At 40.2% G+C, this 27,499-nt stretch overlaps 1 long non-coding RNA gene across 1 annotated transcript in view; it reads right to left on the bottom strand.

Moving 5' to 3' along the window:
- Positions 1 to 6,799: 6,799 nt before the first annotated feature.
- LOC116781009 overlaps positions 6,800 to 27,499 on the bottom strand; it is a 53,500-nt gene continuing 32,800 nt past the window's right edge. Inside the window, exon 2 of the long non-coding RNA XR_004354743.1 lies at positions 6,800 to 8,320. This is a non-coding gene — a long non-coding RNA (uncharacterized LOC116781009). The remainder of the gene's footprint in view (positions 8,321 to 27,499) is intronic.

Raw genomic sequence — 27,499 nt, 5'->3', positions numbered from 1 at the left:
GGGCAGGGATTGCCTCTGTGCTGGGCACTGCTGAGGCAGCTCCAGCGCTGTGTCCAGGTCTGGGCCCCTCAGGTACGAGACACATCGAGGGGCTGGAGCATGTCTAGGAAAGGGAATGGAATGGAGCTGGGGAAGGGTCTGGAGCACCAGGAGCGGCTGAGGGAGCTGGGGGAGCTCTGCCCAGAGAAAAGGAGGTTCAGGGGGGACCTTCTCAGTCTCTACAACTCCCTGATAGGAGAGCGGAACCAGGGCAGGGTTGGGCTCTGCTCCCAGGGAACAAGGGGCAGGACAAGGGGAAATGGCCTCAAGTTGTGCCAGGGGAGGGTCAGGTTGGACATCAGGAGGAATTTCTTCCTGGAAAAGTCTGTCAGGCATTGGAAGGGGTTGCCCAGGGATGTGGTGGAGTCCTCATCCCTGGAGGTGTCCAAGGAACAACTGGACATGGCACTCATTGCCCTGGGCAGGGTGACAAGGTGGAGATTGGCCACAGGGTGGACTCAATGCGCTGGGAGGGATTTTCCAACCCCAGTGATCCTGTGATTCTGAGAGGAAGCATCAGCCACTGGGGCTGATTCCCTGGGACTAGGTTTCTTGTTATCCATCTGTGATCAAATCAAACAGCCATAATAACAATGTCTCAAGAACACTGCATTTCAATCTAAAAACACTTGGCCACAGAAAACAAATACTACAATACAAAACCAAATACAGCCAGTGAAATGTGTCTCTCAGCCTGAAACGCAGGAAATGTTTTTTACACAGGGCAACATGATCCAAATGTGCAGAAACGTAAGTGGAGACCAGGATGTTTTAAAAGGAGACACAGAGTTAGACAAGAGGTAGTAAATCAAGTTAGACCTTGTCCGGTTGTGAGGTTACAGATCCTGCTCTTGGAACAAAACCCACGTTTTCCTTCTGCTGATAACAAGCAGCCTAAGGGTGCTCTGCACCGGCACCTGTGCCCAACATCACCCCGTGTGGGGTGATAACTGTCCATGCAACAGGTGGCCAGGTGTGGATCTGCACAGCAAAGGCTTTTCTGTGGCTGCAAACATACACATTATATATAAAGGGATTGTGTGGTTACCTGAGAGCACCACATTTAAATGTGGTGAAACACAACTCACTTCGTTGTGTCAAACACCAGGGCATAGCATTGCTTTAACCCCTGGATGCTGAAGAGCAGGGCCAGATTCAGCTCCGACCTTGGATGGAAGGACAATGATCACACTCTGCTGCTCTGTGATTTTGAAAGACCACAAAATGACCGACCAAAGGTCTTATAGGAGAGGTAGTTTTTGGTGGAGCAGGGTGCAGGTCTTCACCCAACCCTATACTGAGCTCAATTAAATTCACAGGTGAGTTTTAATTCAGAAGTCATCCAAAGCTCCCAAGTTCTGCTTTTGGCACACCTGGATCTCAGCAGTGAGAGCAGTACGGTACAGAGGATCCCTTGAACTGCACCCACCTCAAGGACTGGGGCCGCTGGTAGTAGCAAAGGCTCCAGTCTGGGCTCTTCTGTCCTATAAATTAATATGTCAATCCCCTGTTTTTCAAGGATTACCCCATTTCTCCAGAGCACAGCTAAGGGAGATACCTTTTCATACATCAACCTAAACATCAGAGTCCTCCTGTCCCTGAAATGCCTCTGTTCTGCTCCTACTCTTCCACCTTAGCCATTTTTATGTACTTTAAAAAGTACTGTTTTTCTTTAGAAAGCACGTAAGTCACACCCTTGCTCTCCTGAAGTCTGCACAAGGTTTACAGTTGACTACAGTGAGGTGAAGGCTTGACTTACACAGCCCCAGCAAAACTCTTGTCAAGTAATTTTGTGCCACAATGGAAAGCAATTCATTACAAAAGGGGCTAAAGCAAAAATCTAGCCAGGCAAATAAAGAAACATACCACTGTCAGTAGAATTTATTGAGATATTTTTGAGGCTCTCAAAGGGATTTTATTTTGAGACAATTTTCTATTGAAATTGTAATCACAGGGCTGGGTATGGAGTAACTTCTTATTTGGCAACTCAGCCCTGGTGAGAGGGAGGGCAAGTGTGTTACAATCACAAGCCATAAGGGAACAAAGGGGCTCAGGCCAGCCCTGCCGAGATGGCCCCCCCGAGCTGTGAAATACAAATCACTATAAGGCAGTAAAAGCCGTCCAGAATGTGCCTGCCTCCACCTCAAACTGATTTTTAAAATTTCCTTCAAATCAGATATGTGCTAAGGAGAAGGGAGATGATATGAAGAAGCTATTGAGAAACCTATGTATATTTTTTGTGAATCAAATACTGCATCTTCCTTTTTTTTTTCTTTTTTTTTTTTTTTTTTTGGCTTGTGTATCTTCTCGTGCTGGTTAAGTTTAATTTCTTGAGTTTAATTGAACTAGAGTGATGAAACCAAACAAGGTCACTCTCCCACATCTCATTGTTTTGGGAAGTGCCAGTGGTTTTCATGCATCAAACTCTTGTCTGGGCTGCCTAATTTTGGGAGTTTAACTTCAGAGATGTCCCTCCCTGCAGGAGTCTCAAGCAAGTCTGCAAGTTTCATGGTGAAAGGTGCAGGTTTTCCTGCTCTTCAGGACGAACATATGCCCACACACACCTCTGGTTATGCTTAATTAAGCAAATACACCTGTTGGAAGATGCAAAAACCTGATCTGAAGGCAGCTGAACCTGCCATTGAAACTGGTGACAGCAACAGGGAAGGTCCTCACAGTGCTTGGAGAAAATTACTTGTTCCTCCTTACAAAACTGAAAGCAAAATCAAGATTAAAAAGAAAAACAAAACAAAACAAAAAGATTGCAAAACAACAGCTTATTTTGGTCTTAGAGAAGATCAATAAGTTGAGCAGTTGAATAAATCATCATCTAGTTTGGCTGCTGAGCCTGGCTGAAGTCAAAGGGGAAGACACAACATTCCTGGGATTTGTCATGAGGAGGTTTGTCACATCTTCCAAAGGCATGCATGAGGGGGAATGAGACAGGGCCAAGTGCTGGGCAGAAATTATTTCACCTCCTCCACATCTTTGCAGTATAAAACATCCCTCATCATAAATCAGCTCTGATTAATTTATTATGGATGTTTATGTTAAATGTCTCAATTGCTCTTTCGTTCTTGGGAATACATTCTTATTTTCATAGATATTTATTAGTGCAGCTTCTCTAGGTGGCTGATTTCACTTCCCATCTCTTCTGGTTTTGGCTCTGTGAAGAGAAGGATGGAGTCATAAAACTAAAACACACACAGACACAGGGAGCAGGACACTGGCCCTTCCCTCCATCAATTGCAGAGAGAAAATTTCAGGAGAAGTATAGCTGTGGCAGACATTATTTGCTTCAGTTCTGAACCTTGGTTATTCAATATCAGGGTTCTACTGCCCTTGTGAGGGCATGGAAATGCTACCAGAGAGCATTGCTGATACTTGCTTTCCTATACAGCAAGAAGTCAAAAGCTTGAGCATGGTATTTCACATTTGATACATTTAATATAAGTATTTCTTTACTTCTCTGGCTCCTCATTTCTTACTGACATAAAAGCTCTCCCAAGTGTCTTTGTAAATTTGAGGTGAACTACTTCACTGCTCTCAAGGGTACAGAAGTCCTGTAAACGTATTTTACTACCTTTTCATATTTTATACGCAGTTGAGTCTGGAGGACAGACCGATCTCCAGCCTTTTCTGTTCAGAACTCTGGCTTTTTGTTAAAATCAAAGTCAATTTTTAAAAATCATCCTTCAACCACCTTGAAAGCCAAAGAGCATCTTGTAACATCTCAGAAAAAAAAGCAGAAGCTACATGAGAAAATTGTGGTAGGTGATTAAATTGATTAAATCCTGGGCTTAAGTCTGGTCTCTCAGTCAATGAGAATCAGAACGATGCACTAGAAATGAGATGCACACATTCCAAATGATAATTAATTAAGCAGGAAAAGAAGGACAATATGACTTTATATATTTACTCAGAGCAATATAGGTACTACATGCTGTATTGATGACTATTACCTACAACATCATCATGGCTAGACTTCGCGAACGAAGATTTAGGGACCTACAACAACACTAGTTGCATAAAGCCAGATAATTAAATATGTACCTTCGCGCCCTTCAGAAAGTACTGGAGTGGATGTCTATGTCTGGACATAAATTTTCCCATCAAATATTCCTCTGAGACTGCCTCAAATAAACAACAGCTCTGTGTGGGGGAGGAAGATAATAAGGACAGCTTAAATATTAAAATGGTTCAATCTGTTTGTTTCCTAAGTAGGAAGACTGTTGTAGGAGGACTCATTGGTTTAAATCTCAGGAGAGGCAAAAAGCTAAAGACCGTCTTTCAGTAATGTTGGTTTTAAAAATTCAGAGCATTTCATTTTCCTAGCACTAGCAGATTAGTAATGATGAATTTTATGAATGAAATTGATTTTGGACTGTAATTATAACAGCAGGGAAATCATTTAATGGTCAAAGAAGGATGAAAATTCAGGTGTTGACCAACATCATACTGGAGATAAAAAAATTATACAGAGGATGACAGATTACCAAAAGGAAATTATTAGGAAAAAGATTTAATGAGAGCAGAAAAATATTTGGAAGAAAAGTGATGAGAAGACTGATAGTTGATGAAAACCCTCTCTCAGCTGCTTCACTTCCAGCAGAATAACCAGCTCCTGGACATTTTTCTCTGCTAGAACTGCTCAGAAGATGTTCAAATATATCATCTTCAGCCTATAAGCAGCCTGGACATGTTTCTATTACCTTGTTTTCCTTCCTTTCCTTCCTTCACTATTCCCACATTTTATTTTACCCACAAAACCAGAAGTAAAGAAGTTTTGCCTTAAACATATAGCAGCATGTGAATTCCCATGTGTGAAGTCTTTTTCTATCCTCAAGCACCTCCAGGCTTCTAAATCAAAGTGCAGAAGCTGTCAAAGCCAGCTAGACTATACTAAATATTTCCAGAGAAAGACATTTATACACACAATAAATATGTTACAGGTACAAACTGAGGAAGAACAATATATCCAATACGCACATAGACAGGAGTGTTTGCTTTTGGGAATAATAGTGAGAAGGGAGTTAAAATAGTGATACAGATTGTCAAAACATGATCTCAAAATCAAAATAACACTATCATCCCAAAGGCAACACTTTATACAGCATTTCCTTAAGAAAAGAGGGAGGTTTTTTGGTTCAGAACCTTCCTTTTGCTGTCTTGAAAATAAATATTTTTGAGCTTTGCCTTTCAAGATTTGTTGGATAAACCCAGACTTCTAATGACAAATTAGAATGTACATTCTGTCTAAGAAGTTACATTAAGGTATAAAAATCTGGATGAGTCCAAACCTTTATTGAAAGATATGTTTTTCTTCCTGTAAAACAACTACGTTTCATCTTCCCCAGAAGTACAGTTTAAAGTGATGAAAAAAAATTACCTGGGAAATCATTTGCAGAGTAATATCAAAGAGAAGTATTAATAAAGGATCTCTGAAATGTGATCTATGTTTCCTAACTTTGGTTAATTTCCTGCCTTGAAAAACCCATTTGTGGGCATGTTTCTCTATTTTGTCTTTTGTCATCACCGAAATATTTTGAGTAAGGGAGAAGCAACTGAGTTCCCTTCCCAGATATCACAGGTTAGTTTGAAATGGATTTTACCTGGCTTGGTCAATGGGACCACTGGGTCTATTTCCATGCACTGGGATGAATGAGGTTGAGGATAAAGGAGACAAATGCACATCATAATGAATTTTCACTGACTTTCTGCAGCTTTGGCAACATTGCTCTCACACGATAAAAGACGTACACAGAGTTTAAACTGGTTTTAATACTGGTGGGTCATTCTTCTTCAAAGCCAATTGGAAAATGGAAACATTATCTTCAGAAAACCAACAGCTTCTCACATAAATCTTCAGAAAGGAGGATTTCACTGACACTTCCCATAAGGCTGTGGACACTGTGTGCTGGTTTAAAGGTAAACTGGTAGGGGAAATGAACCCAATTCAAAAGAGAGATTATAAAGTCAGAATAACAATTTAATAAAATAATACAATAAGTACAATTATACAGACAAACAATTGCTTTTAACCCACAAAACCCAAATGTATAAGCCAGCACCCTGGGGCATGAACAGAGTGGTGTTCGTTGGGCCCCCTGAGTCCAAAGTAAAAGGAGAGGGGAAAACCTGTTGGTGAGAGTGCTGTTGCAGTCTGATCAAAGGTGGTGATTGCAGTCCGGTCGAGGGTGGTGGTCTCAGTCTGGTTGGGAGTGGTGATCTGCAGTCTTCCTCTGGATCCCATGAGTGGTTAAAAAAAGTTCCAAGACTATATATTCTCCAGTTCAGGTAGGAATGCCCAGTACTCCTCTCAGGGCAGGGAGTTCCACAAAGGGTGTGAGGACAGAAGCACCCTCCTATCTCGCAGGTCTCTTAACACCCAGTTTATAGCCTGAGGAGTCAGGCTGCTCTGGGTAGAGGGTGTAAATGGTCTATTGATAACAGTTTCTGGGAAATGGCATGGAAGGCTATAGAATACACAGTTTTGGGTTACACCCATACAGTGATGAACTGGTCCCAGCTGTTCTAACTAGGACACACTGACATATTGTGTGTAGATTTCCAGGGGAGGGAAGGTGTCCCTGTGAATAAAACCAGTCTCAGCTGATTGGAAACTGGCTCTGTACCACGACTACCTTCACCAGACAACACACCTGTGCTCACACAGCCCAAGGTGTGTAACACCCACCACGTAATTTTCTGTTCAAATGACTCTATAAACCTCAAAAAAGAAAAAAGAAAGAGAAAATAATAAACACTCTGACAGACTTTATTACATCTGCCCATGGCGTGTAACATTTCCTATTTGTACAACAACATTTTGCCACTAGAAACCAACAGCGTCCTGAAAGCAGAGTTTTCTCAGATGTTCAGCTTCATTTACCTTCATTTTCTGCTGCAGGCACAATTAAACCAAGCTCTTCCACTTTGGGTTAAGTCATGGAACATATTCACTCCAAAACTAGAACCATACACGAGCTTTTGCTGAAAGCACTGTCAGATTAGCACTGGAAGACTTTGAATGGGTGTATGAATAGGGCTTTTGTGGCCTTGCTACTTCTCAGGCACAAAGCCTTTTTAGCAAGCAAAATATTTTAGCCATTCTTATTTTTACTGTGTGATTTATAACACTGTCCCAAAGCCCTTTGTGAATTTAAAATGCTGTGACCATTTTTCCAGGGAGGAATGCTTAAATGTAATATTCCCAGACCCTTGTGTTCCTATAAGAGTGCATGATGCTGCAAATACTGACATGGGTGCTTTTAAGAAATTATAGGATGGAATTTTGGCAGAATCAGAGCCTAAATAAGTGGCCATTTCAGAAACACCAAGTAGGTGTTTTACCACGGACCTTTGCAAGCCACAGAGCATAGAAGACTTTAAAGAATGCCTTCATGCATTAACACATTTTGTTAACTCTGTCTTTACTCATAGTGTCTAAGCAAATAAGAACAAAATTGATGTCCTTTTAGAATGTATTTTATTTATTTATTTTTAGAAACCACCTTAAGGAAAATGTTGAAGTATCAAAAATGACAATCTTTTTAAATGCTATAATTTTCTACGGAAGCTTAAAATAGAATCAATATCTACTTTAGAAGCACTTTACTTCCAAGAGCAAGAAAACCTTATAAGGCATTAATGCTGCAGAGAACCTTTGAATAAAAAGGTATTTCTTTGGATGCTTTGAATCAGAAGAGACTATTCTAAATCTGCATCTCGAACAAAGCTGAAGATGATTTATCTGGATCATGTTTAGGCTGAGCTAAGAAAGGCGTGGCATGTAAGGTTAAGTACAGCAGTAGCTTAAAGTCTTATGCCGGACATTCTCTGGGGACATCTGGAAAACCTGAATACAGTCAGCAGTCACTGACTGTGAGGATGTAAAAACCACTTCAGTGGTGCTCTCGCTTCCCATGTACACTTGATAAAAGGTCTACACAAGGGATAAACTCATTTTTAAGACCACTACAAATCAGGTCTATCAGGGTCTACAAACTCATAGTGAGGAATGGGGACAAGTGCAGTGCAAGAGGGTTTAGAGGGGTGTGCCACTCTAAACCACCTCAGAGCACAGATCTTGGCTCTACTCTACAAAAAAAGCCTTTGGTTTTACAGCTTATCTCTAGTAGAAGCATCAGTCTCTGTCCCACAGCCCACATGTGGCTACATGTCGTCGAAGAGGTCCTCTGGCTCACAAGTGTTCTTCAGTGTTTCCAGGTTCCAATCCACAGAATGCTGGCCGGATGTCTTCTGTGAGGCCAGGTCAGGTCTGGAAATGTAAAGCAAAGGGATATGAAACAGATTTGGATAAAGATATAAATAATTCCAACATATACTTTGCCAAAGTAACACTTCACAGTGAATTCTGAGCTTTTTGTTAAGTTTGCGTTTAAGAGAAAAGTGGTTTTTGAAAGACCCAATCATTTGCAGAGACGGCAGTAGCAAAACAGATGAAATTCAGCTTATAAATGTCACAGCTTCAGCTGTTTCATCACAATTATTTTTTTTTAAGACCCTGAGAATTTCACCCTGAGTTTCCACAGCGAGAGCGAGAGAGGACAGGAAAGATGCTGAAAACATGCCAAGAACCCATGTGCCCTGTTTCGTCTGTCTCTCCAGGACACCACTCCAGTAAGGCTCTGCCCTTATGCCTGGGAAGGTGAGGTATCCTGTGTTTCCAAAAACGGTGGCATTTGCAACAGCTTCTGATCCCTGTATTAATTTTATTATATTAATCTTATATGTATAGGTTGAATACACAAAAAAATATGAATCCTGCACAGAAAACTTTACTTCTGTGAGCTTAGAGAATTATGAATCACAGGCACGTGTGTTTTCAGTAACAAGACATTCCAGGTCAGCATCATTCCTTGCATTCAAAGACGTGATCTCCCAATCTTGCCTCAGTCCTTGGCTGCAGGGAATTGGGGTAGGAAGCAGGAATCAGACCTGACATGCTTGTACTGCAGGTTTTGGAGTATTGCTGGCTGGAGTTTCATAAGGGTCGATGGCTTTATGACCAGGAATATTCCACTGGTGCAATCCTGACAACAAGTGAAAAACTCATACATTCCCAAGACCAACATGTCAGCCACCAGGATGGGAAGGACTGGACAGTGGTGGTGGAGAGTGTTGCTCTTACTCTCAAGTAAGGGCTTCCCTGTGAGGGCTCACAAATACAACCTTAATCGTCAGACTGATTAAAGCATTTATTTTGCCTTCAACCACTCCACACTGCAGAGCCAACACAGCAAGTGAAATTCAGCAATTTTTTTAATTTGGTTTCAAACTGATTCAGAGCCAAATTTTCCAAACCTCATTCCTAGAAATCTCCAGGGAGCAGAAGTCTCTATGAAACACATTTCAAGATGCAGTGAGCTCCTTAAGTCACCAGGCACTGCCTCACATGACTCACAGCCTCTCATACTTCCAGTTCCTTGACCCCTTGGAGGGTCAGAGCTCTCATTATGGACCTTCCTGCCGTGGATCTGGGGAATGAATTTCATTTTGTTCCCCTTGTTCCCCCCCTGAGGAATCACCAAAACCCCAGTAAATGCTGAGTCCTGGATTCTGTCACTTCCCAAGTGGTCTCGAGTATTCAAAGGGGTTTCCTCACCACTCAGTCCACCACCCCAGTTCTGCAAACCCCTCTAAATCCAATGTGTTGCTATATTCGGATTATGATAATTACTTTACCTGAAAGTCTAACTGGCTTTCTATCAGGACTCTTCCAAAATGCCATCTTCAGGCCTGAGTAATTTGTGTCCAAGCATTGTTTATTCTCCTTTTGGTACGCAGTATTGCATACCAGATCTAGACAAATGTTTGTCTCACCAAAAGTCACTGGGATTAACTGTGAAACAGATCTGCCAGAACTGGACCCTCAGAGCACTCCACTGTTCTGATTGCCAGAAATCAACTTATTTCTGCCCGAATTTAAAAAAAATATATAGGCAGCACACCCCAACAAAGAGTTACATTCGCGTTCACTCAATGGAGCATTGAAGGCATGTTGTTCTTTTACTTTTCTGGGTCTATCCAAAGCATCAAGTCTCCAGTGAGAACAACATATGTAAATCACACAGTGTGGAGCCACACACTAATCATTTTAATTAATTCTGAAAGGTCTCATTAGCAAATAAATTAGGTTGTGAAGACTCTGTACCACCAGGGGATATTTCGGGTATGGAATCTTTTTTTGGTTTTTGGAGCATATGTTCATATAGCTTTAAAGCATTTAGGAATAAAAGACTTCTGAGACCCCATATTTGTTGACTATGACATTACACCTATTCCAGTATTCTTAGATTTGGACAGGTAAACCTCATGGTGCTTATGCAGTGTCAATGAGCATTTCATTCTCATTGGCTAAAATAACTGTTTTCAACACTATATTTGAGATCACATCCATAAGCCAAGTCACTGCTGAGTTTCAATATCACACAATGAGAACTATTAAGCTTCTGTGTCCTTGTAACAACATGGTCCTCATTTAATCTCCAAAAGCTGTAACACCAGGCCTGTGAATAAACCCAACTGCACTACCAGAGTGGAAGTATTAGGCTCTTCACACAAAGATCACAAGAAACTTAATTTTTGGGTTTAAGACTTGGTGATTCCTATTTGCATGGCAATTACTCACTGAGCGGCAACAGCTTGCTTTGTGCTGTGAAGTTGTTTTGAATCTTAGGTTCTCGGTGCAGCTGTGTTACCATACCCTGATGCATAACTGAGTTAACTTCTTCAAATTGCCGCAAGTTGTATAGCCCTCTCTTGCCAAAAAGGCTGTAAGTAAGCTATTCTTCTTGAAAGTTTATTTTGCTGGATCTCTTTTTGAAGTCTTACCTTTTTGGTAAACTTAAAATCCATTAACACATCTGGAGAACTGCTGACTATAAGAGATCATTTCATATTTCCTGACATTTAGTTCATAAAATGAGACAGAGGACTAGATGCACAGCTGGTGTGAATCACTGGAGCACTAATAATGTCCGTGGAGCTCTGCTGACTTACACCAGATGAGATCTTGGCCCAAGACTTGGAAGAAAGTGGTTACACGACTTGATATTTCTTTCCACAGCTGAGTAAGAGCTGCAAGGAACAGAAGACATGAAACACTTGGGTGCTTTACAACACAGGAACTCAAAGCCATGCAAGGTGATGGCTTTGCAGAGGAGTTACACAAACAATCACTTTTTTTTCTGGAAAGATCAAGGATTCCTGCACTTTTCTATTCTTGTAGAGCCAGCCCTCCATGTTGTGGTTATGATTCTACTCAAATTTTTGTCCTTGAGCAACTCCCATGGGATTTGGAAAGAGAAATACCCTTGTAAATTAACATAAAGACTTTCCAAGAAACTTGAGTAATCTGGGAGGCATCCCTGTGCCCTTCAACCATTGCATTATTTTCTTCATTTTTTTAATTAAGTAAAATAATCAGTTCCAACCATAAGATGTCATTTTTCTAAGAGGGGATATCTCAGTTGTCACCAGTGGTTTAGGAAAAGGCTGAATTTCTCAGCATGTACATCTTTCCTTATCTTGGTTTAATGGTTCACTTTTGTCATTTTGACATTTATCTTAATGAAGGCTTAATAATAACAGAGGATATAATCTGATATTGTGTTATAAGAATAGGTGACAGCAGCAGCTTGTAGACAGAGAATTCATGGTCATTACAGCATTAACCTTAAGATTTTGAGGCATCTCAAACAGAAACTAAAGCTCATGGCCATAGGTAAAATCTTGATCTTGAATAACTGGGATTCCGTGGTGCTCCCAGTGCTAGAGGGAGACATCCTGACTGGGCAAAAAGAGGAAAGTTAACCATAAAAAGAAAGAGAAATGGATAATGGAAGAGGGGACTAGTCTTTTAGATGCATTGAGAACACCATATGAAGACAGAGCTCTTTAAAGTGGAATATTAAAAGTGTAAGTAGACTAAATGGAAGCTACACGTGATTAAAAATATGATGATATTCCCCTACACAAATATGCTACAATGACTATAATATAAGATAAATTATGGAGGTATTTTTCTTTTTAATTCAATTTATAATGGAAAAAAAAATTAAAATGTGTTACTTTTTGGCAGTATTAAGAGTATTCTGCTTGCCAGCGTAGTCTAGGCTGGCATTTATTCCTAGAAATTATATGAAAACAAGCCCATATACTTCTAAAGGATTCTGCAAAATGTAAACTCCAGCAAGTCTTGGAAGAACTTACTGGATACAATCAGCTTCATGACCCGAAATTACAGCTGAGGGACTTTTGCCTCAGTTAGTGAAGAAACTGAACTTCTTTTCTGCCAATTTCAATTGTCTGAAGAGAATAGTGGTGTCAGAGATCATTGGAGCCCTACCTACACCTGGCCCCAAAACAAATTCACAGAAATTAGACAAAAATACTCAAGAAATAGCTGAAGAGAATGATTCCTGAGGTGTCCAAATGTGGCATTTTCCTGTGCTCAGTGTACTGAGCAAACAGTCTAGTCTTAGTTAAGGGCACTAGACAGACAAAACCACCACCCCCACCACCACTAATAATAATAAAAATAATAACAATAACAATAATAACAACAATAACAATAATAATCTTGTTCAATTAGACATTTAATGACGAGTATTTTCAATGCAGTAACCACAAATTTAGTACTCAACCAGGGAATCAATGTTCCTTCATAAGCTTCCTCATCTGGCTAGAGGTCAATCTGCAACTGCACCTGTATCCATCACCACCCCTGCACAGCAGGACAAGTCTGGAATCCTCTCAATCAACACAACTTAAGTCAAAACTCCAAAAACCAGGAACATTGCTAAACACTGTCTTCAGCTCCTGCAAGCAACACTCTTCATGTTCTAGAATCAGACACCATCATTTGGGGATGATTTTGTTTTATACTTGTACGAGTTGTCTTTTTCTTTACGTATCCTTGGAGACCTTCCGAGGGAGGAAAGTGGGCTTGGAGTCCCTCAAACATCACATAAATGGACACACTGATTGCTGCAAGAGCAAACTCACAAACAAACCTGCTACATTGAGAAGATTCTCATGTATTTCTAAATGATATATCTTCTAACATTTGATATAACTTCCAATAACCACTCTAGATCAGTTCACAACACTGCTAGTCATTAACTCTATTTATTTAGTCCTACAAAACAGGAGCTTTTTTAGGGACTTGTATCCTTTCACTTGCAAATTCCCAATTAGCTTCATTTGGCATTGGTGCAGGTCCTTATTTAAGAAGAACATTCTGGTTTAGTAATATAAATATAGTCCTAGATCTTTCCATCTGATTGAACGTGTTTGCAGATGCTTACTAACAAAGATCTACTTAAAAATGTAATAATAGATGTCACCTATGAGGAAAAGTCAAAACCATGTTCGTTTTAGACCAGAGACACACATTTCTGTGCCTCATTTCCACTTAAACTCCTTCCTGCTTAAATAAACTAGACCACATGCATTTCTAGTAACAGACTAGCACCATTGCCTTCACTGTGGAAAAAATCACAGATCTCCTAATCATAGCTATAAAAGTACAGAGTAAAGCAAAAACTAGGTTTGTTTAAGAATTTTGTCAAGGTCTTTCATAAATCCAGTGCATTGCACATTTACTGGCAAATCTTAGGAGACATTTCTCACGGCCGTTATCACATACACATTTATGCAACACCAGCACCAGCTAAACGGTGTTACAATTCTGTTCCACACTGCCAAATCCTGGAGCTGCTTGGTCTCCCTGGCCCTTTCCTGTTCCCTCAGGGGGACCACAAACAGTGACCAGAGATCTGAGGGGGCCAATAAAAACTCCTGGACTTGTTTATCACACAGGAAATGTGCGTCCTCATGCTGCCTCCAAGGGCGGAAAGGGCTAAGATGGCTGTTGCAGCACTGGATTGTGGAGGGAGGGGTTTTCCACCTCAAAATCTGATGACTGCGCATGGCAGCTACAACTGAAAATCAGTTGAAACGAATCACAAAAGCAAGAGCATTTAACTGGAGAAAAACAGAGCCTGTACTACAGGCTCAGCCTTCAGCTCTCTGGGATCCATCCTTTGCATTTGCTGCTACACAGTGAAACCCCCCACTTCCCACATTATTAACATTTAAATTATTCTGAAAGAAAAATGGATTAGTTCAGCGTTCATATGACGAAAGGTTCCCTCGGTACTAGACTAGGGTGTTCTGATGTCTTTTTTAAATTACAAGCTATTGCTAAAAACATCCTTTTCTCAGATGGATGTAGGAGAACCCATGGACATAACCCAAAAAATGATCTTTTAAAAACTGCAAGTGAATTAAGCACATTCTTTTTCCCTGCTGAGCAGTTTGTGCATGTACACCTAGGCACCACTAGGAGCCTATTTCTGCCCAGATTACCTATTATCCACAGATCTGTTCGGTGGGATCATTCACTTTAATCAGCTTATTGTAGAAAACCACTTTGGGTCAGTAGAGCATGTGGATATCACTTAGGTATATGTTTTCTAATGGCAAAATGCACTCGGAGAGATACAGCAGCATAATAAATCTGGGAGCAGTGACTGAATAAACTGGGAGCAGGATTCAATTTACAAGCTAAGGTAGAGCAGACAAAGTATAACAAGTTTCCCTTTCCCTCCCCCAGTAGGTCTCTATTGAATTTAAAATTGTTTTAGTACTGAGAATGCTGCTTTCCTTTCTGCTCCTAACTCCCATTCAACTCCTCTTTATATTCCTCCTGACCCCTCCGCAGCTGCAGATCTGATTTCATTTGTATTTTTCTGAAATAAGAACAAACCTTTGACATTTAAGATTAAACCCCCGCCTACAGTGATGCCTGAGAGCTGAAACCTATTCAAGCAGCAATACCAAAACCAGGTGAAAACAAAACAAAACAAAACAAAACAACACAAACAAAAACAAACAAACAAACAAAAAAACCCAAACAAAAACCAAAATCAAAACAAAACAAAAAAAAAACAAAACAAAACAAAATAAAAAACCAAACCAAAACCAACAACAACAAAAAAACCCACAAAACACCAAAAAACCAGAAGAGGACACAGCATATCCAGTCCATTGAAAACACAAGGAAAAATGGAAAAATAGGTACAGGTAGACTTTGGGGTGCATAAAGTAAATGAATATGAGCTGAGAAGACTTCCTAACTCATTAGTAATACCTTTTTTCACTCTGGATATGTGGTTTAAGATGCTTTAACAATCCTCCCTTTGAGAGCCCACCTATCAAAACATCTGTTTGGTGGAGTAAAGAAGCCACTCTCAAAATATATCTTCTACTATTATAAGAAACAAGAATATCTGCAGCTTCTGATGCAATTGCTGTAAGACAGCCTGCAGAGGAAGCTTCAAAAGCCAGTTTTTCTCCTCCAAAACTCCAACAGGTCTCCATCCATTCGAGCTCTCAGGGTCTGCATTTAACAGCAGACCAAATGCACAAGTCATTTCTTGTTGGGTAAATGCTGCAAAAGAGTCTACCATACAAGATTTTTAAGAAATGTTGTATTATCCTTAAACAAACAACAAACTCCCCACTAACCAAAAGGATGGGACTGTCCCTGCATGGTTTTCTTGTGAAAATTTGTATATAAAGTGGGTTTTTCTTCCTAATGAGCCCCTTTACTTTTTATTTCCACAAATAGTCAAATTCACAGAAAGAGTCTTCAGCCTTTAAATTTCAGAGATTTCAGAGCAGTTTGCATACAAGTTGTACCAGGAGCAAGGGACAGGTTCACCTCACTCATGCACACACAGATCTCTCCAGCATTATGGTGATGAAGGTCATGGGCTTAACTGGTGCCAAACCAGCACCAGTCACATCCCAGCTGGGATGATTTCCCTAAGGCTGGAAAGGAGGTGCACCCAGAATGGCCACCAGCCAGCTGTCTCAATTCCACAGCCCAAGCCAGACTTTACCTTCAGCTGTGATCTATTAGTACAAACCTGAAGTACCTTCACTCAAGTTTTCTCATACTGGTCTGGCTCAAAGAAGCATTCAAGCCACAAACATAATAAAATTTTAATACGCAGAGAGGTCTAGAAATTGTCCTGGTGCTGCACCACTGACAAATTGAGACAGTCTGCCTTCTTGTGAGTTTAAGAGCAGTGCTGTAAGGGAATTTTTAATCTTACAGATGCATTAAGAGAAAAGGGAACACCACAGAAGTGGGCAACTGGGACTTTATTAGGAGAAGGCAGATGTCAATCAGAGTAGAATTTTCATGGTGTACATGTAAAAGAGATGCTGCCTGAGTAAAACAGCCTAGATGTACCACTGAAAACGGAATTACACCTGCATCTTGAGTTATTGACAACAAGTCCATTTCATGGAAAACCACCAGGTTTTATCCACCCTGTAGTACTGGGAAACAGTAAAAGAGTAATGCACATTTTTCAAGTACATTTCTTCACCTGATGTCTCAATTTTTTTTCTTTCCAGAAGAGGAATCCATTCTATGTTTTCATCTTTGGTATTGCTAATTGCAATACAATATTCAGGCAACAGTAATAGAAACTCCTTCTAAACCTGGTGGGAACCAATGAAAGCAATTACAGTGAGGGTTTGGGACTGTCAAACTGTCAAGTTTCGAGCTTAACATAATTCTTTGCAGTCTACCCTTTCTTTGTTGCAGAAGAAAAAGACTGCAGGCTGTTTTCTGCTGAGAATGCAGTGAGACCAAGCAAACAGACCATTTAACTGCAGAACACCAAAACACCACATAAACCACCAATAAAATTATAAATTTAAATAATAAATTGGACATTACTAGCCAAAAAAATATTACACACACGTAAGCCACTTATTTTCTGGGATTCTACAGGGCCCTGAGACCCTTGATGGGGTGGGAGTGAGGAAAAATTTCAAAGATCTAGAAGAGCGTTCATCTAAAATTTATCAATTGTTCCTCATTTTCTATGCTGCGGACATGTTGCATTGAGGAGGAAATAATAAAATACTATAAAATGAGTCAACAGATTTAGCCTGAATACTGACATTTATCAGCAGAACATATTTTGCCTGAAGTTTTCCCTACAGCTGCTTGCAAAGGAAGCACTGATGCTGATGCTACACACAGACAGTGTCACAAAAGCTTTGCATCCCCAGATAAGGACATTTAACTGACTCTTCATAACAGCAATAGCTCAAAAGGCAGAAGAAAGAGTTGAAAGACAAGATATAAGGGGAAAAAAGCCTCTTATTTGATTGCTAAAGTTGCTACAAAATCAGAGCAGTAAGAAACATTCATGCTCCCAGACAGAATTTATATAGTAAGATGTTGTTTTTCTTCCTGTAAGCACCCTAGATCTGTTCCTAGAACTACAAAAATAAGCAGATTCAGAAGGTTTGGAAGTAGACTGGAGGTTTATCAGAACCACCCAGTCCTCCTCTAGTCTTCAAACAGCAGAAAATCATGAAAGGAAATACCTCTTGCAAGATTTCTCTGTTACTGCTTTGAAAAACCAGAGGGGATAAAAACAGCCATCCCCCTTCTGCAGAGTGAGATTAAAAATGAGATAATACAAAAAACCAAATTCTTTTGAAGTTTGGATCAAAAAAAGGAATGAAGCCTCAGAGGCAGGGCCAGAGGAAGGGAAGTTACTGATTTATCATAGAGTCATTCATCTTCAGCACTTCTGTGTGCCTATTACGTGTCAACAATCACAAATTAGACAACAGGAGTGTAATAAAACCAGACATTCCTAGAAAACTCTTCTTGCAGATGATGCTTAATTCAAAGGTGGGTTTTTTTTTTCTTTCAATCATTGCCTGAAAAGACAAAAACTCCAGTTAAAACTGTCTCTGGTGAGCAGTTCAGATCAATACAAGATGAACAGCCAGAATTAAATTGATAGAGGGAATGCTGAACCCAAAGACACTTCTCTTTAAAGCAAAAAAACCCAGACAATTCAAATTCCCTCACAGGCACTGTCCTGCCTCACCAGAGCTGATTGGCCTTCACACAGCTTGAAGCCGGTGAACCATTGTGCTGTTAAAAATGTCTTCATGATGATTAAATACCTGTAGAATGATCAAAAACTGAAGTGTTACAAAGCCAGGTGAGGGAGAGAAACACTTGGGTGACAGCTTTTGGTGGGCAGGAGCAGTTTTTAAAAAGGTTATGTATACCACAACTCCCGTAGAACCTCAAGTGGATGATGTATTTCCAAACATAAACCCCTGTAATGGAGAAGGGAGTTCCAGAGACACTAAAGGGTTTGCTGGGTTAATGTGTTCACAGTGCTTCTTTGTGCTATGGGAAGTTTAAGATAATCTTCGGTCGGGGGGGGCTAGAGTTAGGGTTAGGGTTGGGGGTGGAGGGGATAAAATTAAATTAAAAGTCTGGTGTGGAATAAGCATGTTGTGGTGGCTGACCCCAGTGGCCAGCTCCCCTTCCCCCCTCCCCCCGTTCCACAATCTGTTATCCCAGAGTTGTTACCACTGAGAAAAAAACAAAAAACACACAGATAAGAATCCTGGTAAAGTTGTTGTTACAAAAAAAGCACAATAAGTAAAGCACTTTGCATTAACAACTATTTTGCAAGGCCAAATTCCAACCCTGTCATTTTAGGGAGAAATAAAACAACCTTAAAAGAGAGATTTGGAAACAGATTTTTCCAACACATCTTGAAGGCAGTTTGCTAAGTGGTTGCCCAGTCATTCTTGCAGCCTCTGGCTCCAAGCACTCGTTTGCATCCTGCAATATCCAACCTCCATAAGAAATCCAAGGAAATACCTGTGGTCCACAGGCCTCCTGAACTTGTCCCTTATGTGACAGATACTCAGGGAGCTCTGTAACACCAAAGGTGTATCTCAGAGCCTGGCAATCTCACTGTATCTGAAATTGGAGGCTACTGAGCAAATTTCAGGAGGATATGTCCTTGCCTATCCTCTTGGAATCATCTATGTCTATGAAGCCATGTATATAAATATATATATATAACTATGTGTAGGCAGTTAGGAATTGCTCAGCTATGTTTTTCAGCCAAATCAAAGATACACATGAAATATACGTCCATGTTAATTCTAAGAAACATTGGGAAACTAGGGCTTTGGGTACACAAACTAATGACCTAATTACACTCATTCACATACAGCGTTTTTCCTACTCACAACAGATAAAATGCTTAGCAACCTTCACTGCTCTTCCTGAAATTTGTTGTGCAATGTTCCTGTCACCAGTGGTGCTCTGGTCTTTCTTAGGCGTGACTATTTCCGAGACTAAACCACATACATTCTCAGAAAGTCATGAGGTCTCTCTCAAATTTTAATTTCAGAGTTTAGAGAGGAGACATGAAAAAAGGTTTACGACTTAGAATAGTATATGGCACTGTCCAGAATAAGTCTGACACCTAATATTATGAATACTGTAACACACTGCACCTGAAATGCAGATTATACTCTCCTGTATATCCAAGCTTTTAAAAGTGTCCTCTCCAACACAGAACAAAGCCACTAAAATTTCCTTTTTAAAATACACCAGATATATATGACTGGTTTTTGGGGACTGTCTAATACATGAAGGAAAGACAGATGTTGAATTTATATGTTTGCCAGACAAAATATATAGATAGTAAGCACCAACGTAAATTTGTTTTTGAAGAGCTTTGTGGGAGGGGAACAGATGAGTTGTTCTGTTTGCTGCTGGGACAGGACAGTGTTTATTCCCAGATTCTTTAGTTTTCTGGTATTTCTGAGTGAATACACTAAAAACAGTCTAGAGGTAAATATTAAACCAATAACCACAAGGTGAACAAAGAGCATTTTTTGAGACAATCTTTTACTTAAGTCTGATTGTTTCAGTACACTGATCACTCAGGCTTGTATTTCTGTGCTACTAGAAACTTAGTAGAAGAATCTAAAAAAAAACCTAAATCAAACGTCAAAGTATTTGGATGTCAAAGAAGTATTTAATGAATTGGAGCAAGTCCTGAGATCTGGACAGCCATGGCTTCAAGTTAAATGGAAATTTCCAGCAGAACTACAGTTACCTCAACAAAAGACACATAAAAATAACTTTGCATATGTTTTATCACAGCAATTCATCCTCACATGCTATTTTTCAGCTTAAACACATAATTTAGGACAGAGAGGAGTGTATCTTGCTTTCTGTCAAGACAAACACCCTTGATATACAGCGCACAGAAAATAATCCAAAATGACAGAATTGATTTTGGAAAACGACACTCACTAACACGGCTAATGTTGAGTAACTCCAAGTTGGTACTTACCAGGTTTGGTTTGAACCATAAACTATTTCTTTGCTTATGGAATGATACTTTAACACTGTGGCAGATTTCATGCACAACCCCCAACCCCCTCATTTTAAAGATGTAACTATTTCCACAGAGCAGCAAACAATGCCGCATTGTACTAATGACATGGCAAGCAACACATATTTTTAATTGAAGAGATCACTGAAATAAAGACAGGCTGCACTTTGAGCTTGGTTGGGTTAATTAGCGTTAATTTTCCATAAAGGTATCATGATGGTTATATTTGATTATTGATTATTTGATTTGATATATTTGATATATTGATATATTTGATTGTTTTAATTGATGCATTTCAGAGAGTAATTCAGGCTCTCCTGTCCACTGACAGCCCTCCACCCCTGACTTTTCCTACTTTTACCTCCCCTTGGATGCTATTTTCCACATTACAGCGCACAAACAGCTGAGCCAGGATTACAAACTCCTCCAACTCCAGGGCCTGCCAAGAGTGTGAGAGCTCATCATGAAGAAGCAGTTCAGTGATCCAAGTTCCTGTTGCCTAATCGGTCCTTTCTCCCTAGCCAGGAGACAGTCATGCCGCTGCTGTGGTTTTCTAAAAAAAAAAAAACCAACACCAAACTACAAAACCCCCCATGAATTACATGGAAGCACAATGAACTATCAATTACTGACCAAATTTGCAATGCTGGAAACCAAATCCCAAAGAATCCGGTTGATCAAACGGAAGTCGTAGGTTGCAAATTTTATTACTGTGTTTTTACTGGAACATGGTTTGCTCCTCCCAAAATCATCCACATTAACACAGTGCAGGGTCTGGAGCTGTTTAAACAAAGTCTCATCCCACAACTCAACATTTCAGGGAAATTAGCCAAGTAATAAGACAAAGCGTTTTCTTTAGGGTGTTGGAAAAGAGCAGGAAAAGCTTTCAAAAATTAACTTCTGTCCCTAAAGCCTTAAAACTTTGGAAATCAATCACATAGCATTTATTTTCTACATAATGAAAGGTATTTGTAATGAATTTTACAATTAAATGAATGAAAACTGCTATATAATCTGTTAGGGACTGTCACACCACTGTAAAAGAATTCACTGTCAAACCCACCATCAAATTTCTTGTGCATTTAGCCATAGGCATTAGAGGAGAAATAACATCTTAAGCTGAAAGAAAACCTCCTCATTCAAAAGATAATGACTTAATTTAACCTCGAGAGTGAAACATGGAGGCAATAAATTAGCCAGGGGGATCCAGGCAGCACAATGCACACACAGTAATGCAAACAGCACTTGGTTTTCATTGTTATTTTCCACACTGCATCGTGTTGGTGCATTGTTAAAACCACTGGAAGAAGAAAAAGCACAGGCCTGCATTCGTGTTGGCACAGGCAACGCCACAACGGATGAATTTATGGAATTTTCCTGCTGCCGCTAGCCACAGTTTTCATAGAAGGAGCTTCAGAAAGGAAAGAATCTTTGGGTGCTTTCCAGTAAAGTTAAAGCTCCAGGAGAAACTTAGGCAACATCAAATCACGGCTGTAAAACAGCATCCCCTGGGAAGTCTGACATGGCTTTGCCTTCAAGTATCTCACCAAGCAAGGTTCCTACTCCCATAACCGGGGGAAGGTAAGGAAAAAGACCTGTTCTGAGGACAATCACAACAGACTATGCCTCAGCAGCAATGTAGTAGGGTTGTTTCCTTTCCAGTGATTTTTTTTTAGGTTTTTTTTCATTGTTTTGTTTTTTTTTCTGTTGTTGTTGTGTTTTTGGTTGGGTTTTTTGTTTGTTTGTTTGTTTGTTTTTTCTTTAGTGGACAGACAAAAAAATTCTCTCTTTTCCTTCTTTTCTAATACTTTAATGTGCTTGTTTGTTGTCAGGGGGGTCCCTTGCACCAGTAGCTCTCAAACTTTCAAGCCCTCTCTGATGGCACTTGTTTCAAGTCAAGCTTTTTTCCAGTAATTCTGCACGCTGGGATCTTCTGCAATGAATAAAAAAAAAAAAAAAGTGTCTTTGGATGGAATCTCATTCATAATCCTACTGAAAGCAGGGCTCCTGGTAGCAGGAACCTGTAGGAAGATTCAAAGAGGCAAAGGCACTCAGTTTAATATTGTAAAGAACTATAAATCACAGAATCCCAGGATATTTAGGGTTGGAAAGGACCTCTAGAGAAAATCCAACCCAACCCCCTGCCCAGGCAGGGTTCCCTGGAGCAGGTGACACAGGGATGTGTCCAGGTGGGTCTGGGACGTCTCCAGACAGAGACACTCCACACTTCCCTGGGCAGGTGTTCCAGGCTCTGCCACCTCCACGGAAAGAAGTTCTGCCTCATCTGAGGGGGAACTTCCGGCGTTTTGGTTTATGGCCCTTGCTCCTTGTCCTGTCGCTGGGCACCACTGAACAGAGTCTGGGACCATCCTCTGACACCCCTTGGGGATATTTGTGTGGATTGATGGGATCCCCTCTCAGCCTTCTCCTCTCCAGAGTTACCAGGCCCAGCTCCTGCAGTCTCTGCTCATCAGGGAGATGCTCCAGATCCCTCATCATCTTACATAATATGCTGGAAATCTGACTCCACAGAGGATATGAGTAGAAGTCTAAAGATTTAATTAAACAAAATGCTCAAAAATAAAGAAATAAGCAGACTTCTTTAAAAAATACACTTAGCTGTGCTGTCTTACAAAAGATGCACATGTGCTATTAAATGCTATGGTTGAAACTGGAAAAGCCACACAGCACATATCCTCTCTGCACATTAATTATGTACTGGAAACACTGCAGGATTCGTTTTCCACAGCCCAAAGATGAGTTTTTCAATCAGAGCAGCTCATTTCAGCAGAAACTACTCCCTAATGTGGATGGAGACATCATTCATCCAAATAAGTGTCATTTGAATTTCATGAAACCCCAACTTAGACTCTGTTCAGCTCAGCTGATCCCAAAACATTAGTGTGATCGCAAGAGACATAGAGAAAATGACATATGGAGAATGCCAATGGAGAACAAGCACTTCATCTATAGAATTAATTTCTAAGAAAACAAGGTGTGTGACAAGGACGCAGGATGCCCTGACAATTGAAAGAGAAATCTGCCACAATTCAGTGCTTGCACATCTATTGAAAACAGATCTAAAGCTGCACTGGCCTTCTTGTATGCACAAACTAATTAATTTCTATATTTACATTGGTTTTCCAGAATATAGTATTAGATGAGAGGTCTTTATTTACCTTACAAAGGACTGTGAAGAGAAACGAGCTCTGTGAAGTTTGTCAGACTAATCTATTTCCTCCAGAAGAACTCTTCCTCACTACTAATATTTTTGCAGCACACTGTTAAATTCAGCAAGAGATGCTGCTTCATTTTGCTCTGGAAATACCATTCTGCAAGCCAATAAATATAGCTGACAATTTCTTACTACATTATCCAAAAGCTCATATTCATTTCAAGCCATCTTTTCTAATCCCGTTCCTCATATTACATCCTCTGCTCTGTGTTGATAGCCTTCAAGCCTTATCAAATGCTTCCTTTGTCCTTTAGACCGCCAGTATGTATTTAACCTAAAATCATCCCTTATAAATCTGGGCTCCAAATACCTTTCCCATGTATGCTGCTCTTCTCTCCATCTCTCCACCTGTCAATATCCCTCTGCTAACGAGATTTCAGCATCCTCAGTGACAGGAGACCTCTGCTTATTAGACTAAAATTGAATTAGTCTTCATTGCTGTCAAATCACTATTCCAAATTCATGCCTAATTTGCTGTCATTTACTACATTTAAGTCTCTTCTGGCATTACTGCTTTCCCAAGGCCTCTCTCACTCACAGGAATCTGTGCCTCAAATTATTTTTCCCTTGATGGGCTTGTGCTAATTAGTATTTCTAAAATGCTTTTAAAATGGAAAGCACTATATAAATATTAAGCATTCTTATCTGCAATGGGAAACATGATGATTGCCACTGTCACATAAACTTCACATCTACACACTTTGTGCACTGTCCTTGGTCACGGGCACTTGATTTCCTAACTGAATGCATTAATGGGAAATATTTATGTGTGGGCTGTGTACACACAAGAGCTGCATCATGCACTGTATGTGTGACACACACAAAATACAGCCCAAACCACTCTGCTGTTTATGTATTTAATGTAAACAGAAGCTCAGTCCAGTTTGCAGCTTTGTAAATTGTATTTTACACCAACTTTCACTGTATAAACATTGTCTTGCTGAATTATTGACTACCTAGCAATGCCTGGTGCAGAGGATTTTCAGTACTGAATGAAATGATGTTTGGTTATTAATCATTCAAAAACCAAAACAAACAAACCCCTCTATATTTCCACTATCTGGAGTTTCCTGTATTTGACTTTAATGTGTATAATTTCAAATGCTCTGCTCCATAAAGATGTGGGATATATTTCTGTACAGTTTAACACCTTCAGAACATGGCAAATGATGGTGGGCATCATCCCCTCCCACCAGAGGAGGTGATGTCCCATGGCGCCCTTGGGGCTCACAGTTCTTGGCTGGTGGGTTGATGGCACAAAGCACAAGCTCGAGGGGATGACGAGTACCGGGCACACAAAGGGAGGAAACTGACCCAGAAAATCTGTTAAAGCAGGCATTAAATAGGCTGGCAAGGGTTACTCTTCCAAAAATGCTGCATTCTTGGTCTCGGTCCAATAAATCATTTACCATAGAAGCCAGTGGAATTACCCAGGGATTCGAAGGTTAAATCTGTGTTTACATGTTTTGTTTGGTTGGGATCACAGCCACCACCCTCCAGGGCTCACCCACTGCTCAGCCCAGGAGGTTTTTTTAAGTCTACAAATTTTTGTCTCAGGAAGCTCTGCGACAGCTATTCTGCAAGCCTTGCTCCAAAGGGATGGGGATGGCATATCTTCATTTTCACCTGTATTTTTTCCAGTAAACCTATTTACTATGGGTCATGTTATGAGGCCTTTCACCACATTCTCTCTTTTTCTGGTGTCCCTCTACAAAGTTCAGACCAAAGAAAAAAAGCCAGCACTTAATCTTCTTAAAGACTGTAAGGAAGCCATTCTATACAACCATCTAATGTTTTTGTGTGACAGCCTGTATTTGTTGAACTCTACTGGGTGGTGCCGAGCTCCCAAATGACAGACCTGTTCCCACTATTCCCTTCCACAGGTGGAGGTGGCTACACCTGTGTCTTACTTCCTAAACCATAGCTTCAGATAAAAAGAGTGCTTATTTTGGGGATTGTTTAGGCAGAGCAGCATACAACCAGAGCACCCATAATGTGACCACAAGACCCCAAAAAAAGGTGTGTTTGCCTCCCTTACAAAAGCAAGAACGAAGCCCCAACCTCATATAAAATGTCTAGACTTTGGATAAAAAGTCACCAATGCTGGTGCTGCTGCTGGTTACTGAATTACCATGAAGACAAAACTGTACACTAATGCCAGTCACATTCAGGGATGAGAAGCAGGCTAGAGACAATCCTTTCAGCATTTTGCCCACAGCCTCCAGGATGCAGCCACAGGACCAGCTTCCCAGGTCCCACCCAACCTGCAGGTGATCCTCAACCCACATCCTTTCCCCATTCAAGCACATCTCACCTCCTGAGAGGCAGCTGGAGCACAGGAGGATCTGTAATATCTCTGCCACGATTATTACTTTATTTATAATTGTTAACACCAGTCTGCTCAGCATCTCACTGAGCCACAAAGGCATCCCCTTGAAATAATTGACAAAACACCAGAATAAATTCAGTACAATCTTTGCAGAAACAAGGGAAACCTGAGGTGAATTAACAAAATGCAAAGGAAAAGGCCACACTTTACTAGCTACAGATGGCTTATTTCAGGGGTACAGCAGACTTTGTTGTAGTTTCTCTCTGTTAATTTGACTGTACAAATTCAACTTGCTTTAGTTTCTGCCATTGAGACAACACTTTTAATTGACTGTTATCCTCCATGCACTACAGTGTGGTAAAATTGCCTCAGATTTTGTTTTCTGGCACCAAGTAGATTAACACAATGCTGCTTTGGAAAAAAGTTTCCTGTATTCACTCAATTACCTCCCCAAAAAAGCACAAGTAATTTTTATTTGTACTACTATTCCTAGTAAAATGCAACTACAAAAACAGGAAGGTTAGTTTGCACGGGATTTTTGTCAAATAGATGCTCGGGGTGATTCCAGCAAAGATGATGGAAAACTCGCAGCCATTTTATAAAGCGGAAAACGTCACATAAAACAAATGTTTATCAGCAGTGATCACCTTCCCAAGTATTTCAGTACTGGGGGAAATATTTACCAAAAAAAGCCAATCCTAACATGAAAGAACAGCACCTGTTGCTGTTTCCACAAGTAGCAGGTTTAAAAGACATCAAAACTGGGACAGCCTTAAAGGAATTTTCCAAGATTCCATCCAGGAATGCCTCTTCTCTGGCTGAAAACCAGCTGGGCTCCTTGCTGAGCAATCTTTAATCAAATTGTCTGTGATAGAGAGAAATATTTAGGAGTACTAGGAAAAGAAAGTCAGATCCATTTACACTAGTGACCTAAGCAGAAGCTTGATTTGAGATTTAAAGGCAGAAAAAGTGAACAAATGCACAATTTCATTCTCATAGTCCAAGTTATGGAGGCATAAACAGATAAATATGTCAGCAAAATCAATTTGCTTTTACTGCACACTAAGCTCTTATGAATGACCAACTTCTCACCACCACATTTCTTTTAAAGAATAATTTATTCCTAGTCAAAAATCCTGTATGCCAAGTTTCAGCACAGAATAAAATCTTTACAGTAGAGTTATACATTTTTTGAGAAGTGTGTTCTATGTAGTCACATACACTTACCCATTACAAGGGCAGCAGGTGTCACTATGACAAATGATGTAAAGTTCAATTTAAACAGCAGAGAATCCACTGAAATACTTCGGAAACTGCCACAGATCACTTAACATTTTATATGAAAAAAAATTAAAAAAACTAATTCCCCTCCCTAACATTTAATTCCCCCCCCCAAAAGGCACAACAAAGAAAATACAGACACAGATTCTTTGTAATTAACAGGACTGCGGTTTTACAGCCAAACATGGGCCAAGAAGTGAAAAGTTAAAAAATTAGACATTAGACAACATACATTGGTCTGTATGAGAACCATGGCAATCTGCAAAATAGCTCAGGATACAAGAGCATGAGGTCAGCTGTTTTCAGTAGATAATTGTACATATA

Source organism: Chiroxiphia lanceolata, chromosome Z (genome assembly GCF_009829145.1).
Source record: "Chiroxiphia lanceolata isolate bChiLan1 chromosome Z, bChiLan1.pri, whole genome shotgun sequence".
Lineage (NCBI taxonomy): Eukaryota > Metazoa > Chordata > Aves > Passeriformes > Pipridae > Chiroxiphia > Chiroxiphia lanceolata.
The sequence above is the reverse complement of the archived record's forward strand: the minus strand, read 5'-3'. Positions and strand labels throughout refer to the sequence as shown.